The sequence below is a fragment of the Notechis scutatus genome, chromosome 2, assembly GCF_049901735.1.
Source record: "Notechis scutatus isolate UNSWTSFEM ecotype Mainland chromosome 2, rNotScu1.2, whole genome shotgun sequence".
Lineage (NCBI taxonomy): Eukaryota > Metazoa > Chordata > Lepidosauria > Squamata > Elapidae > Notechis > Notechis scutatus.
In genome coordinates this window covers 37,868,759-37,883,389 of record NC_142010.1, presented here as the reverse complement: position 1 = coordinate 37,883,389, position 14,631 = coordinate 37,868,759, and the positions used below count along the sequence as shown (strand labels likewise).

At 35.8% G+C, this 14,631-nt stretch overlaps 1 long non-coding RNA gene across 3 annotated transcripts in view; it reads right to left on the bottom strand.

Annotated features, from left to right (window-relative positions):
- Positions 1–14,631, bottom strand: part of LOC148132001 (uncharacterized) — a 31,911-nt gene that overhangs the window by 7,469 nt on the left and 9,811 nt on the right. The window lies entirely within an intron of this gene.

Sequence of the window (14,631 nt, the reverse complement as noted above, 5' to 3'; positions counted from 1 at the left end):
CTACTATTCTCCATCACTCTTCTTTGCAAATTATAAAAATGAAAGTAAACACATCTATTTGTCTATTCCTCCTATACTGTGACTGTAGAAGACAAAAAATAGAAAGAGCAAATAATTTAAATAAACTTTCAAAAACCATTTTAAGTAAAATTCAAAATCAAAAAAAGGATGCTATTTGGGGGGCATTTCATGAATACATTCTTTTATAGATAACATAATAAGGAAGAACAATATGTGATATCAGTATTGAAGATAATTGTACCCATGTAGCATCTATCTTATAATAATTTTACATTTGTTTGGACATGTCCAGGCAATACTTACTTTGGGAAGACTGGAAACCAACTTTTGATTTATATGCTTCATCTTCAGAACAGGGAGTATGAAACATATGGACCACTTTATTCCAATCTGGAATAGTATAAAGTGACTGTTTGGGATTGAGGGAAAAATTTGTACTTTTATTTTGGTGAAACAAGGGGCCCTTCAGAGTTGGTTTGCACCAGATCTGTGCCAATATGATATTTCAAATAAAGCTATTCTTTGAAGAATTAACCTGCTTCAGAGTTTTGCTTGCAATGGGTTTATTATTGGAACCCTGACAGGTATTCCCATGAAACTCTATGGAAACAAAAGCTGGACTTTAAGAAGCAAAATAGAAAGAGTACTGATATCTTTGAAATTTGGAATTGGAGAAATCTCCTGAAAGTACCTTAGACAACCAAGAGAACAAGCTGATGGATCATTAAACAAATCAAGCTAGAGTTCTCATGTGAGCACACAAATGACCAGGCTCAAATTATCCTACTCACTACTCTCTGGAAAAGGATCTAATGATAGGAAAAATAGAAGAAAAAGGAAGAACATAATGACTGACAGCAAGATGGATGGATTCAGTTACAGTGGCAATGAGTCCACCATTAAGAGACTTGAAAAGAACAGGGGTAAATCCTCATGGGGAAAATCTATTTATGTGCTAGCTAGGTGTCAAAATGACTTGATCAATAAATCAATCAATCAGACTACCTGTTTCCAGTGCCTTTGCCCATCTACTAGGATCTGGAGAGTGGGCTCTTTCTAGGTGAAACTCTCTAGTACTCCTCAATAACCACAAAGATAAGCCTTCTCAGTTGTAGCTATCCTTCTATGGAACAACATTTTCCCTAAGAACAGGCTGGCCTCCACCTTGTTGATTTTTCCAAAACACATTAAAACTTTTCTATATCAGAGGACCTGGAAAATATATCTGCTCTGTGTGGAAATACTCACCACTTTTCACTCAGCCCCCATTTTGGAATGCCCTGTATGTTTTGTTATTGCTCTGGTATAAAAGTTTTATTGTTATGATTTACTGGAGGGGTGTGCAAGCAGCTCAGAGTTTTATTTTTTACTAAAGTGGCATATAATCTTATCAAAAAAGTAAATGAATAACTATATCTAACATACAGCAAAAAATCTCTTCCTCCCATAAATCTATATTTTATACATAAGCAAGTACTATGAGCCCCATCATTCAAACCTAATCAAGAAAAATTCTGTAACAACTATCAGAAACAGTAACATATATATTGTAAACTTGATCCAATAAACCCACTTCTAAAAGATTTTTACTTCTTGATCTTTAATCCCTTGAAATAGTGTCCTACAAGCCGATTGTGCAGTGGTTAGAATGCAGTATTGCAAGCTACTTCTACAGCCAGCTGCCTACAATTTGGCAGTTCAAATCCCATCAGGCTCAAAGTTAACTCAGCCTTCCATCCTTCTGAGGTGGGTAAAATGAGGACCCAAATTGTTGGGGGCAATATGCTGACTCTGTAAACCACTTAGAGAGGGCTGTAAAGCACTATAAAGTGGTATATAAGTCTAAGTGCTGTTGCTATTTTATCTTTTTGGACTCTCAGAAATTATTTCAAAAGTTTAACACATCGCTTTTGTAAATCCAAGATAAAAAGGCTGTCTAAGTCATTCTTCAGGTTTATTATTTATATGTTCCCTTTTAATTATTAAGAGGTCATCTGGTTTCATTTGTAAGTACAAAGTAACAATATTTTCCATATCATTCTTGTAAATTGACATTTTAAAATTCGTATTCAGATCCACATTCAAGTCAACCACAGTCTTTGTTTTATCCAATAAAATCTGTTCTTCTTTCATAACTCCTTTTGAATCCATTTTTATAGTAGTAGGCATTCTTAAGAGTAATTTCTGAGTACATTGTTCCCAAATATCCTTAAATTCTTCCATGTCAAATAATATTGCTCCATTCTATATTAATGGATTTCCCCCCTTTTAATTATAAACTTTAGTTTTTTCTGGTTCCCTCTTGTCAACCTTCAAATTCCCCTCTTATCATGTTTTTATTTCTAATTAACAACACTTTCACATGGGAAGATTTCTTAAATTAGTTTCAAAATCTTAAATATTTATTTGTAAAATTGTAAAAAAAAAAAAAACCACAGGAAGTATTACATTAATTAATTTCTATTCTTATTTCCAGATCATCCCTTAATCCATTTATAGTTTTCTAAAATTAACTTTCTAGTCACCTTTCTGTTGTTTATTTAAAAAAAAATAAAGTTTTTAAAGTTGCATAAAACATCTTTCATCAAGGATAGAATGAAACTCACTCCATTTAAAAAAACCAAAAACCATGCCCTTCTAAAAGTTTTTAACAACGAAAAAGCCATTAACAAGTAATTTCCTAAAGTGGTTAAGTAAGGAAGCATGCTATTTGGAAAGCACTTCTGGATTTTGGAGTTGAGGTGGAGAAAATAGGAACAGTGAAAATTTGACTTTGGGTTTTGTTGATTAGTTACATTTGTTGTTATAGAAATGGCTAGTATATATTTAAGTATATAAAAATAAAAAGTTGAGGCTCTAATGTTGTTATTTTATTCTACCATGCTAAACAGAGTCAGAAGTCAATGTTTTTCTTTTTCTTTCCCCCTTTTATCCTGCACTTCTTTTTCTTCCCTTTTATCTTTCAATTTCTATATTATATTCATTCTACCAATTATTTTTTATTCTTATTAATACATAATTTTTCTCCTTCACTAAAAATTAAAAAAATGTTTTGCTTTCTATACTCTTTTCTATACTCTATACTTTCTATATTCAAGACACAAAAGTCATGGATTTTATGGCACAATATTTTTTCTAGTGTTGCTTGGGTTTTTTCCCCATTGAATGGTTTGATAAGCTCCATTGCTTCCCAAACTTCCATTTCAGTGTTATTCTTTCCCTTTTGATGCTCCAGAAATATGGATGACAATATTGCCTCAGCCATAGGTCTTTCGTTTCTCTCTAAATCTTGAAAATCCACAGGGAATATGTCCTTTGAAGTGAGCCATTTGGAAGCTTCCTCATCTTTTGCAACAGCTAAGTCACTTGGGCAAAAAATGGAAATGAAGCATGAAATACTATAACAAATGTCCAAATGTTGACTGCTCCTCTATCAGATTTCTAAAGGAACAACCAGGTTCCCCAACACTCCTTAGTTCTCTTTCTGCCATTCTTATTTAAGTACTTACTTACTTACACCCTCCTAAGTGGTATTCTATTTAGTAAAAAAAAATGATGCTAGGGAAAATAAAACCCTAACTGTAACCTTTTTTCAAAATTATGCTCATTTCTGTATTTTTTCAAAGTAAGCTATAATTTTATATTAATATATTATTTGTACAGTATATCTCCAACAGTGGTGCATTTCAAATATTTTTACCACTGGTTCAGTGGGGCATGGTTTGGTGGGTGAGCTTTGCACGCGCCCTCCAAATGTGCACTTTGCCCAGGCACAGAGTCTTTCTGCAAGCCTGCACTCTCCCTGTCGCTTCAGCAGCTGCTGTGTAGCAATCTGTTGTGCTGCTCAAAGCAGCTGCACTTCAAAAGCAGGACATAAAGGTTAGTATGGGAGCCCAGGCAGGTGGGTGTGCCAAACAGCAGAGTGTCAGAGAGAATCAGTTCGGTCTCCGCTGCCTATCGGAACTACTGGCTCGGCAGAACCAGGCCAAACCAGTAGAATACCATTGATCTCCAAAATGATATAGCTATCTATTGAGACCTGCTAGCTGTGTTTCAGAGTCATTATTGTTGTAATATGAAAAGCTTCTGACAGAACATCTAGCTCAGGTCCACAATGGTTTAAGTTATCAGTCACTGGTTACAGTCATGGATACTTACTGTATAAATATGGTTTTAAAGGAAGCTTGAAAGGGAATAATTTATTTTCAAAGATGGGAGTTCAGCCTTTTTCAGCAGAAGTGACAATCCCATCACAGAAGGAGGTACCAGCAGACAAATATATAGAAAAGTACACATTTGGAAAATAGTTGTTCAGGACCAGGAATAATGGTTTTCTGCAGGTTTTTTCAGGAAGTTGACTATCCCCTGTAAAATGTAGGTAGCTGTTCTTTTAACTTAGTCTGGCAGGTTTCAGCTACGTGAATTCTCTCAGATGCAAATGGAAACAGAAATAAAGTTCAGCCAAACATCTGGATTACTTCTCACCAATTCCAGCAGTCTACCTCTCCAAGAACCATTGAAAAAAGCTACAACTTGAGAACTGCATCAGGGTGATTTCCTCCTCATTTCCTAAACCTTTTTTCTTTTGGGTTATGTCCTTTAAATTATTTTATTAGCAACCATGAAGCAGCTTATTCATGTTATAGAAAAGATAACATAGGAAGGAAAGATAACTACAATGCATAGAAATCCATCTGTGGTAGCCCTCCCAGTTAAACCAAACAAGATGAGCAAAATCTAGTTTATTGTATGGCTGCTTTAACAGGATCTTTGAGTCTGAAAATATAACACTTCCTGTCTCCATTTTTAAGTGCTTGATCCATTAGGGTAGGTCCTTTCTAAGTTTCTTTCTTAAGCCATTGATGGTTCCTGCCTCTCTTATCTAAATGTTTCCTAGGCAATGTCTCTTACCCTTTTCCGCAAGGTCAGTCTCACATTCCATTACAACATGATACATTGCCATCATTAGTCTTCATCTGAAAAGCTCAAGGTGTCTTACCCAGTCAAGCAAATCAAAGGGCAAATCAGACCAAACACATGTAGGAGTCCATATTCAGAGCTACTGTCAGATTCACCAGCTTCAGCACCTTGCTGGCATTCTGTCATCAATTCGGGAATGTGTATACCTTTTTGATAGGGAAGTGGGAGGAGGGAATTGTCAGTTGAAGAAGAACAGGGCGGTTTGGAATCCGGTTCATACTGGTGCTGGCATCTTCAAGGCCATTTGCCCTGAGCGTGGAATTTCACCAGCCCAAACACCTCAGTGTTTCTCATAACATCTCGGCGGTGCTGGATTGGCTATTCAGACAGACCATGGGGGAAGGGCAGCAGGAAACCAGGGACTTAGTTCTGTATTGGCACGTGGGAATTTTACATTCTGCTTGACTCTACTGCAATCAGCATGTCTTAGTAAAAGAGCTTTTTTGCTTCGATCAAATGGAGTCGAGAGTTTTACTTCCCTAAGGGATCAGACTGGGGAAGGCCTGACACCTACATTGTGGTGATAAGTACAGTGAAGTGTTATGATGTCTCTATCTTTACAGTGTGTGTCCAAATAGTGGTCCAGTTTAGACTGATCCATTCCTTAGTGAGGAGGGACAGGCCCCAGAAGCACCTACAGGGACACAATGAGGAGAATGCCATGCTATCTGGCAGATTAAACCACTTCAATTGCCTTGAAGTGGAGACAGAGGTCCAAACAAGATGCCCAGGACATAATTTTCTAAAGTTATCTAGAGTTTGATTGACTGAATGGCTAGTCATTCTCTCTCTCCCCCTTCAGAAGGAGGCAACGGCAAACCATTTCTAAAAAACCTTGCCAGGGAAACTGCGGGAACTTGTTTAGGCAATCACCAGGAATCAAAACTGATTCTAATGTGCAAAAATATAATACATATTTATTTTAAATTCTAAGCATATAGTGCCAGATTTCTCTTTACACAGCCTGGAAACACTGTGAAAATAAACATTTTACTTCACCGCATTTCACAATCAAATGTAGTCTTCTGTCAAAAAAAAAAACCCAAAACCCAAAACTCTGAACAAACAAATGTTTAAATTTGTTCTGGCTTTGTTCTCTTTTTTAGCATGTGTTGTTAGTCAATTCATCGATACCAATACTCATTTAGGAATCTATAATGTCTAAATTATAGGAACAAAAGATAATTTACATACAACCACTACCAGAATGATATAAAATGATCAGCAATGCACAGTGCAAGCTTCAAAAATATAAAAGGCAACCAGATGCTTTGTAATTATCTGAGCAATTCCAACAAAATAGTTGCTTTTCTTTAAAAGGCACAAGTTCTAATTGCTGTTATCCCATATATATTTCTTTCTTATCTTAGTTAAATTGCTTGTTTAGTTTCCCCCAAAATAATTTTGCGTCAGGGAAAGAAAATGTCTTGAATATGACTAAATTTACATTTAGAAAGGGGGTGGAGGAGAGAAAAAAACAGAACTGGAATATTAAAAAATGCCACAAGGAATGTTTCCAATTATAGAGTATGGGGGGAAAATGATGGATATCAACATTTAACAATATAATTCAAATAGATCAGTTACAGCATATTATGCAGAAAGAACTAAAATATATTGATTAGTTGATAAGGACATGTTTCAAAGTACAGTAAATACTCCCAATGCAGTTTCTGCATAATGAAAATATAAAATTTTGTTTATTTATTTTCCACATTCATCAGTTTCAGGAAACTTCTTCCTGTGCCAATGATGACTCATTTACCAATTATATCTAGTTTACTTCACTTCAAAATTATTACACACTGACCACTGTCCACAAAGGGAAACTAATTAGTTACATCTTTGAGTCTGTAAGTTATAAGATGACTAAATTTTCCAACTCTTCATCTTTAGGATATTTGAAAGGTTGGTTCCCCTAAAGCCAGTGGAATGGTATGGAGCTTCCAAAATTATCAGCAGTTTACCAGTCAATACTGAGATTTGCAATACATGTTAATACCAGATGCAAAACCTTACTCTGCAAACGGCATGAAAATATTGACTTCTTTGACAGATTTCTCTAAGGATTATTCTGCATGTATTAATTAGCATAATTTTAGACAAAAACAATGGAAAGTTTTTAACATGGTAGAAGAAGAAACATGGAGGCTAATTTAAAGAATTTATCCCCTATTGCCCGCATGGGGAAAATACAAAATAAGATACAAAAATGCAAATTTTATTCTCATTTTTATTTGCTGAGATGCAGCCGACAGGACCTTTGCGTTTGATAAATCCTGAAGAGATGTTTATATTATTTTAAAGCAAGTAATACACATTCCCTTTGACCATTTGAATTGAATTTTTTTGCTTACAATTTTGGGAAATATGGACACTGGCAGGAATTTTATTAAATGGGTAAAATTGTTTTATATATCACAAAGCCATAAATGGGGAATTAGAGAAAGAATTAGAGAAAAGGGACTAGATAAGGATGCACCAGTTGCCATTTATTTTAGCTTTGAAAGTATTGACTAGATATATATGAGATGAAACAATAGTTGGAGTAAAGATTAAAAGGGAAACATATAAATCATAGGTATTGGGTGATAATTTTGGAAAATCCTCTGGCAATGATAGAAATAATAATGGAAAACGTAAAAGATTTTGGGGATAGCTAGTCTTAAAATAAACAAGCAAAACACAAAGAACTTTAAAAAGGAATATAAAAATGGGGGGGAAATGAAATTGATAGGAAAAAATAGTTTTCAGATGGAGAAGGAAATCAAATTCTTGGGTAGCACTAGACTAACATCAATTGAATGTTATAGCAGAATAATTATGTTAAGACATGAAATGATATCAAGAAGGGTGTTATGGGAGAAATTACCATTATAATTATTGGAAAGAATTTCTGTGATAAAAATGAATGTTTTGCTTGATGGTTTTGTTTTAAACTTACTTATTATGACAACTGATGCACCATTTAAACAATGGCAGAAAAATATATCTAAGTTCGTATGGCAAAAAAGGTGGGGGAACCATCAGTTAAATACAAAATACTTCAAGATGCAGAAGGAATGAGAAGGATCGGGATTGCCTGATTTGAAATTGTATTTTGTAGCCTGCTACTTAGTGTGGATGAGAGAGTATATTTTACTGAGAAATAAAAGAATTGTAGAATTAGAAGGAAATCAACTAAGGGTCAGATTGTTTTCTATGGTACAATAAAATTAAAGTAGTTTTAAGTATCATTTAAGAATCATTTCATTATAAGTGGAATATTGAGTATACGGAACAGGTATAAACCCAAACTGTGCCAGAAAAATTACTCTCAGCACAAGAAAAATTTTACAGGAAAGAAACAGTAGGTAAAGACAAAAGTTTAACTTAATGAGAGTTGTTAGAAGAGGAACATGGAGAATATAAGATGAAATCAAGAGAGCAATTGGCTGCAGAGGGATTTAATTTCAATGGCTTCTGAATGCACAGCTAAGAGAAAGACTTAATGTAAATAATAGGACTTTGGAATTGAACATTTAAAGTTGACCTACATACAAATTATGAATATATAATTGCTAAAATGTACAAACTTTTATTAAAATGTTAAGCAGAAGAAGTGGAAAACTGTATTATAAAAAGGGGTAAGAACATTGGACACAATATATTTGTGCAATAAAGTTAAAAATGTGGTTAAAAGAATTGAAATTTACACTATGTTTTAACTTAAAAGAGAATTTTTATGATGTACTATTGGTATATGACTCTGGAAAAAAATGTTCAGAATGTATAAAAATACTTAAAATTTATTTTGGAAATATGAACAACATAAACAACAAGGATCAATTTATCAGTCCTGATAGATTTTTTTAAAAGATCAGATTTTTTTAGTGTTCAAATACATATAACGTTATAAAGAATTTTTAAAAGCAACATTCAACTGAAACCAGAACTTTTTCTGGCTGATTGATGGACAGTCAATTAGAAAAGAATCAGGGAACATTATTGGTATGTTGGTGAGTTGGTGAGATTATTATATGTGCCAAAATTCAAAAACCCACAATGGACAGTTGATGAAGAATACAGAACTAGCAGAGATGGCAAAAGTAACTTGGTTCATTATAGAAAAAACAGCAACTACATTTATTTGTGACTGGAAACCTCTTTTGCTGAAAAAAAGAGAAAAATGTACCTCTAAATTATCAGTGTGAAGATTAGAAAAGGTAGCTGATTAAAAAAAGGGAAATTATGATGTAACCATAGATAGTTATTTTCTATTTTTTTAATTGATTCACTATTTTCCTTATTTTCTTTGTTTCTTTTCTAATATTTGTGTTGTGTTATCTTGAAAATACTTATTTAATTTTTTTAAAGAAATGCACTAACATGAAGCTGAAGCCCAAAACAGGCACAATATAGTTTTAAAAACTAAGAGCCCAATACCACAAGCTTCCCCACAAAGCAAAAACTCAAAAACTAAAAATCTTACCCTATCAATTTGGTATGGACTTACCCATTTTTTTAATCCTCTGGGTTTCAGGTCTCTGAGCACTGTGAAGGTCAGTATCAGGTACTGAAAGGCTGCCCATCAGGGATTTATTAAAATATGCAAAAAAATCTGACTTCTGAACCATAACTCGATGTCCACACAGATTGTCTGTCACTACCATGTATTGTTGATTATACAGCCTAAGGATTTTCCTCTAAATTCTGCTTCCTTTGCAAAGCTTTCCTTTAGTTTTGTATTCAGCTTTCTAAACCAAACAACTACAAAATCCAGAGCAGATACAACCCTTCTAAGTTAAACCATTTTCCACAGTTATAGTTTTGTAAATTTTACTTCCTGCAGCAATCAGTCCAAGAAGACATTCACAACATTTTAACAGATTTGTTGTGTTTTCATTTAGTTTAGAATGGTTCTAATAGTGAAGGTATAGAAAACCTAGTTTTCTCCATTTTACCTCTCCTTGCTTAACTGCCATTATATTTAAGTGTATAGAAAATGAGACTGGGAAAAGAAGCTATAATTGTATAATATAAGAAAATAAAAATTATGCAACATAATCCAAATGGCCCCCTGTGTTTTATGTGATCCTTAGCTTTTTTCGACCCCCCAGCAAGCATCAGGGGGGGGCGCCCCCGGGGGGGGGGGGGGGGGGGCCCGCCCGGCCCCCGGGGGGCCCCCCCCCCCCCCCCCCCCCCCGGCCCCCCAGGCTTAAAAAGCATCGGCCTTTTCACAATAGCGCATGGGTTGACCTTAATGTGATTTAGCCTTAAGCATTGTCTACAATAGCATGGGTTGACAATTGATTTGTAGTTCCTCTTTTTATTTCTGTCACCCAAAAACAAAATAAAAACAAAAATCAACCCACCCTATTCCTATCCTAGATAAAGGATGAGCAATGCAAATTCTTCTACAGCCATAAAGGAAACAGTAAACTCTGTGTTCCTCGGTTTCTGTGCTTCTCAATTCAGAACACAGAAATAATAAATATTTCCCACATGATTATAAGGTACTCTTTACCTTCTCCAACTAATTGTGCTCTAGATTTGAACTCCTTCAATTCCCATAATTCACAGAATACATAGCTGGGGACACCAGGGACTGAGCTGAAACACCCTTGGGGAATTTCCACTGGCTAAAATAAAGATGATAAAAGAATCATCATGACTAAACATTAATTTTTATTGATAGCAAGGAGCTGAGTAATTGTCTCCTTTTAAAATTGTTTTTAACAAACCTATATCGACTTGACATGTTTTGCTTTTATTCTTAAACTCTTTGGATACATAGAAACATTGTAAAAATCAAATAAAAATTAAGATATAAAAGCCAGGTGCCCACAACCCCATTTTAAAATAGAAATAGCACTTAAGATTTATATACCGCTTCACAGTGCTTTACAGCCTGAGTGATTTACAAAGTCAGCATATTGCCCTCAACAATCTGGGTCATTTTACCGACCTTGGAAGGATGGGATGCTGAATCAACCTTGAGCCGGTGAAACTCTGGCAGCTGGCAGTCAGCAAAAGTAGCCTGCAGTACTGCATTCTAACCACTGCACCACCAAGTCTCACAGAACATCCTCTTTCCGTGCAAGACAGAATTGATTGGTCTTTGAAATTTTCCTTGGTATGATGAGGCTAATTGAACTGCTATAGGGAAGGGGTCCAAAGAATGGAAGTTGGGCACAAAGAATGTCTGCTTCTGTCAAGTGACAATCTTGTATATATGTATGGCACCTGAAGTTTGTCCTACTAGAACTGGTTGGAAAGTTAGATAAATACAAAAGAAGGCAGTCCTTCAGTTCCAGGGCTTATATAGAGCCTTAACAATTATATTGTTGTAAGCCACCCAAAGTCACTTGACAGTGAGATGGATGGCATATAAATTTAATGAATAAAATTAAAATTAACATGACAACAATCATCTGGTAACATCCAAAACAGGGGGAACTACTATGTTACTGTTTGCAGTCCAGAGTCATTTGTTGAAATGGGCAGTTTTATATATATTGGTTAACTAAATAATTAAGTAAATCCATAAACCCATAACTGTCAGGGCTCCTGCATTCTAGACCATTTTTGGCTTCCCAGTGTTCTTCAATGGCTGCCCAATATACAGCATATTACAATAGTTAAAACAGGATGTCACTAGGCATGAGTGATTGTGTATATTATGTTCTGGGCATGGGCACAAGGAACGGAGACGAGGCAGTGAACGGTGAACTTCAACTCTTTATTAACGATCAGGAACAGAGCAAAACCCTTGGGCAGCAGCAGTTCTTTTATAGAGATGGCTGCTGTCCCATTAACCAATGAATTGCGTTGGAGCGTTTAAACTGTGCCCAATGGGAGACGACCCGCTATTAGCCAATCAGATTGCCCAGAAGAGACCAATCATGATTCGCTATTTATGGGCCAATCAGAAGTGCAGGATTACGAGCCTGCTTTTCTAGTAAGGTTGTCAAGCTTTATTAAATGCATTTACTTAGTTCATAACAGTGTACATGGTTTCTCAAATCAGGCAAAGTCACAATTGGTACTCAAGCTGTAATTGTGCCAATCAGTGCCCTCCTTCCTAACTTGCTAGCCGTTTTTCTGGCAGCTGCTCTTATGCTCTTTTCAAAGGAGAAGAACCACAGCAGTGCCCCTGACTCCAATCCCTTGGAGATAACACCAAGTTGTGGAAGCTCAGGAAGTTTGCATTTCCCCCATTCCTGGTGTCTCCAAAAGTCATCCAGTAGCAAGATAAATGAAGCTTCCATGTTGTATCCTGGATGAACACTGACTCCCAGAGGTAAAAAAAATTAGAATACATGTATGCATGTAAAATTCTGCAAAAATTTGAGGTAAAACTGAGTATCAATAGAGAATGTGCAGGAATAAGAGCTCCTAATAACTTTATGGCAGGCAACACTTTAAATGTGACCTGTATTCTTTCATGAGCATAAAGAGCTTTATTCATAATTTTCCTCCAGTTTTCTCCTCTGAAGAAAGGATAAGACTGAAGTGAAGAAAGAAGGAAGAGAGTGTGTAAAACCTTTACTTTACTGAAAATAATTTATTTCTTGGGTCTATCAGAAGTTTTTTTCTTAGGTGCCTTTAAATTATTGCAAAAAGAAAATAATCAGCAAGCCTGCTTTCCCCCAAGATGCAACAGTTTTGTTTCAGGATTATTTCAGGATTTGTTTCAGGATTGTAAATTGGGCTGTCCTCCAGAACATAAAATACTGAAAAGCTGGCTGTATGGGATTTGCTGAACAGATTTTGCTGCAAGAGGAATTTTTGGTGGTAGAAGAGCAAAAACTGTCTGAAACATACATACATACACAAACAAACATACACACATCCCTACAAAAAAACTAGTGTTGAAAATTGCCTGCTGCAAACAACAAAACTCAAGTTGGCCTTGTGCCCGTGCTGAATCCCTCTAGCATAGACCAGGCACTCTCAGATCCTGGTTGAGATAGGAAATCAGCCTTGAAATGAGTATGCCCCAATGGTTTAAGGAATGATTTCACTCCTCTACAATGCCTGCACTCAAGAAAGGCTTCAGAGGAATTGAATAAGCTCCCCTCACTCTTTCTTCCAAGCAAAGGTCCACCTTGGATGGCAGTTGTGGTAGAAAGCAGGTCTCCTGCTTACTTCAAACCTCAGGCTGGAAGGGGGGGGGGAAAAACCTTCTAGAAAGCCACGAATGGGGCCTCCTCCTTCACGGAAGAACTAAGGCATAGTGTTCCAACTGAGAAGAGTTTCTTTCATGGGCTCTGCTTTTCTCCCTGTTCACCCCGCCCTGCTATAACGGCTTTTAAGAAAGGATCTGAACTATGAAAACCTTTCAAAGCAATGCTCCAGCTAATACAGGGCACATGATTGGAGATCAGATTTTTAAATTAGCCTTTTTCACTCATTCATAAACAAAAGCTGGGCTCTTGCTGAGCTAACGATATTCAAGAGAACAATACTTTTTAGCAACATCTGCATGAGCTCCCTGGGGAGCATCTCTGAAAGAAAACACATCTTTTTTTTTTGCAATGATTACCTGTATTTTTCCATCATGATAGAATAACTTTGAGAGGCCTTAGTTATCTGGGACAAACTTGATGCTATGCTAAATAAGCAAGCAAAAGAGATTCGGTATCAAGGAGTTTTTGCTAGCATATACACTTAGCTTGAACCTTACTTCCCTGGCATTAAATGCTCTCTCAGTGCTCAGAATATGATAATTTTTCTCCTTAGCACAGGGTAAAAAAATAAAAGCAAAAACAAAAACAAAGAGCAACTGCTTTATTTTGCAGTGACTGAGAAGAAAAGACGTTAAAAAGAGGGAAACCAGGAAAATAGGAGCCCAAAGTCTCCACTCTCAGGCATATTTCAACCATGATGAAGGTAAGGATTGTATGTCAAGACCCATGTGTGACAGCTGTGAAAAATGTAAATTTCATGCTTGGGATTATTAAGAAAAGAATTGAAACAATTTTCATGTTTCCATACCAAGATGCATGAAATATAACATAGTGATGATTCTTCAGGCTGTTCCATCTCTAAAACTCAACAGAGTTAGGAAAGGTGCAGAAAAAAAGGTGAGGTAGCAATGTTGAGTAAATGTTTGGAACCTCACCCCACCTCTAAAATAAATGTGGCTTTTTAACCTGGGGAAAAAAATAATGGATGGGCTCAACTGAAATTCGCCAATGAATCTAACACCTTATTGGTAATAGAACTCCCAGCAGAAATATAAGGAAAGCATTGTTTGTCTTTATTTTTGCCATTTAAGATATCAATTGGGATCAGGAAGAACATCTACTGCAGCTAGTGTAACAGAATTAAGGTAGTCCAAATCAATGGCTTGGTGAAGTTCCTGGGAAGATTTAAGAGTCACATATCCTCTTGGCCTGCATACAGCCAGATCATTTCATTCCCTCTTTTAGACTTTTCTCATTTCCAATGTTGTGGAAATCTAGTCCCAAAGCATAAAAAACTCTGATATCTTCTTTCTTGAAGCAAAATGTTGAGGAATCCTATAATCCTTGGTCTTGAATAGCTGCCTGTGGAGAAACATAATACATTGTCTAAGCATATTTATATTGTGAAGAAAGTAAATTAAAACCTTTACCATTTTTATTTGGCTCAGGAAACATGATT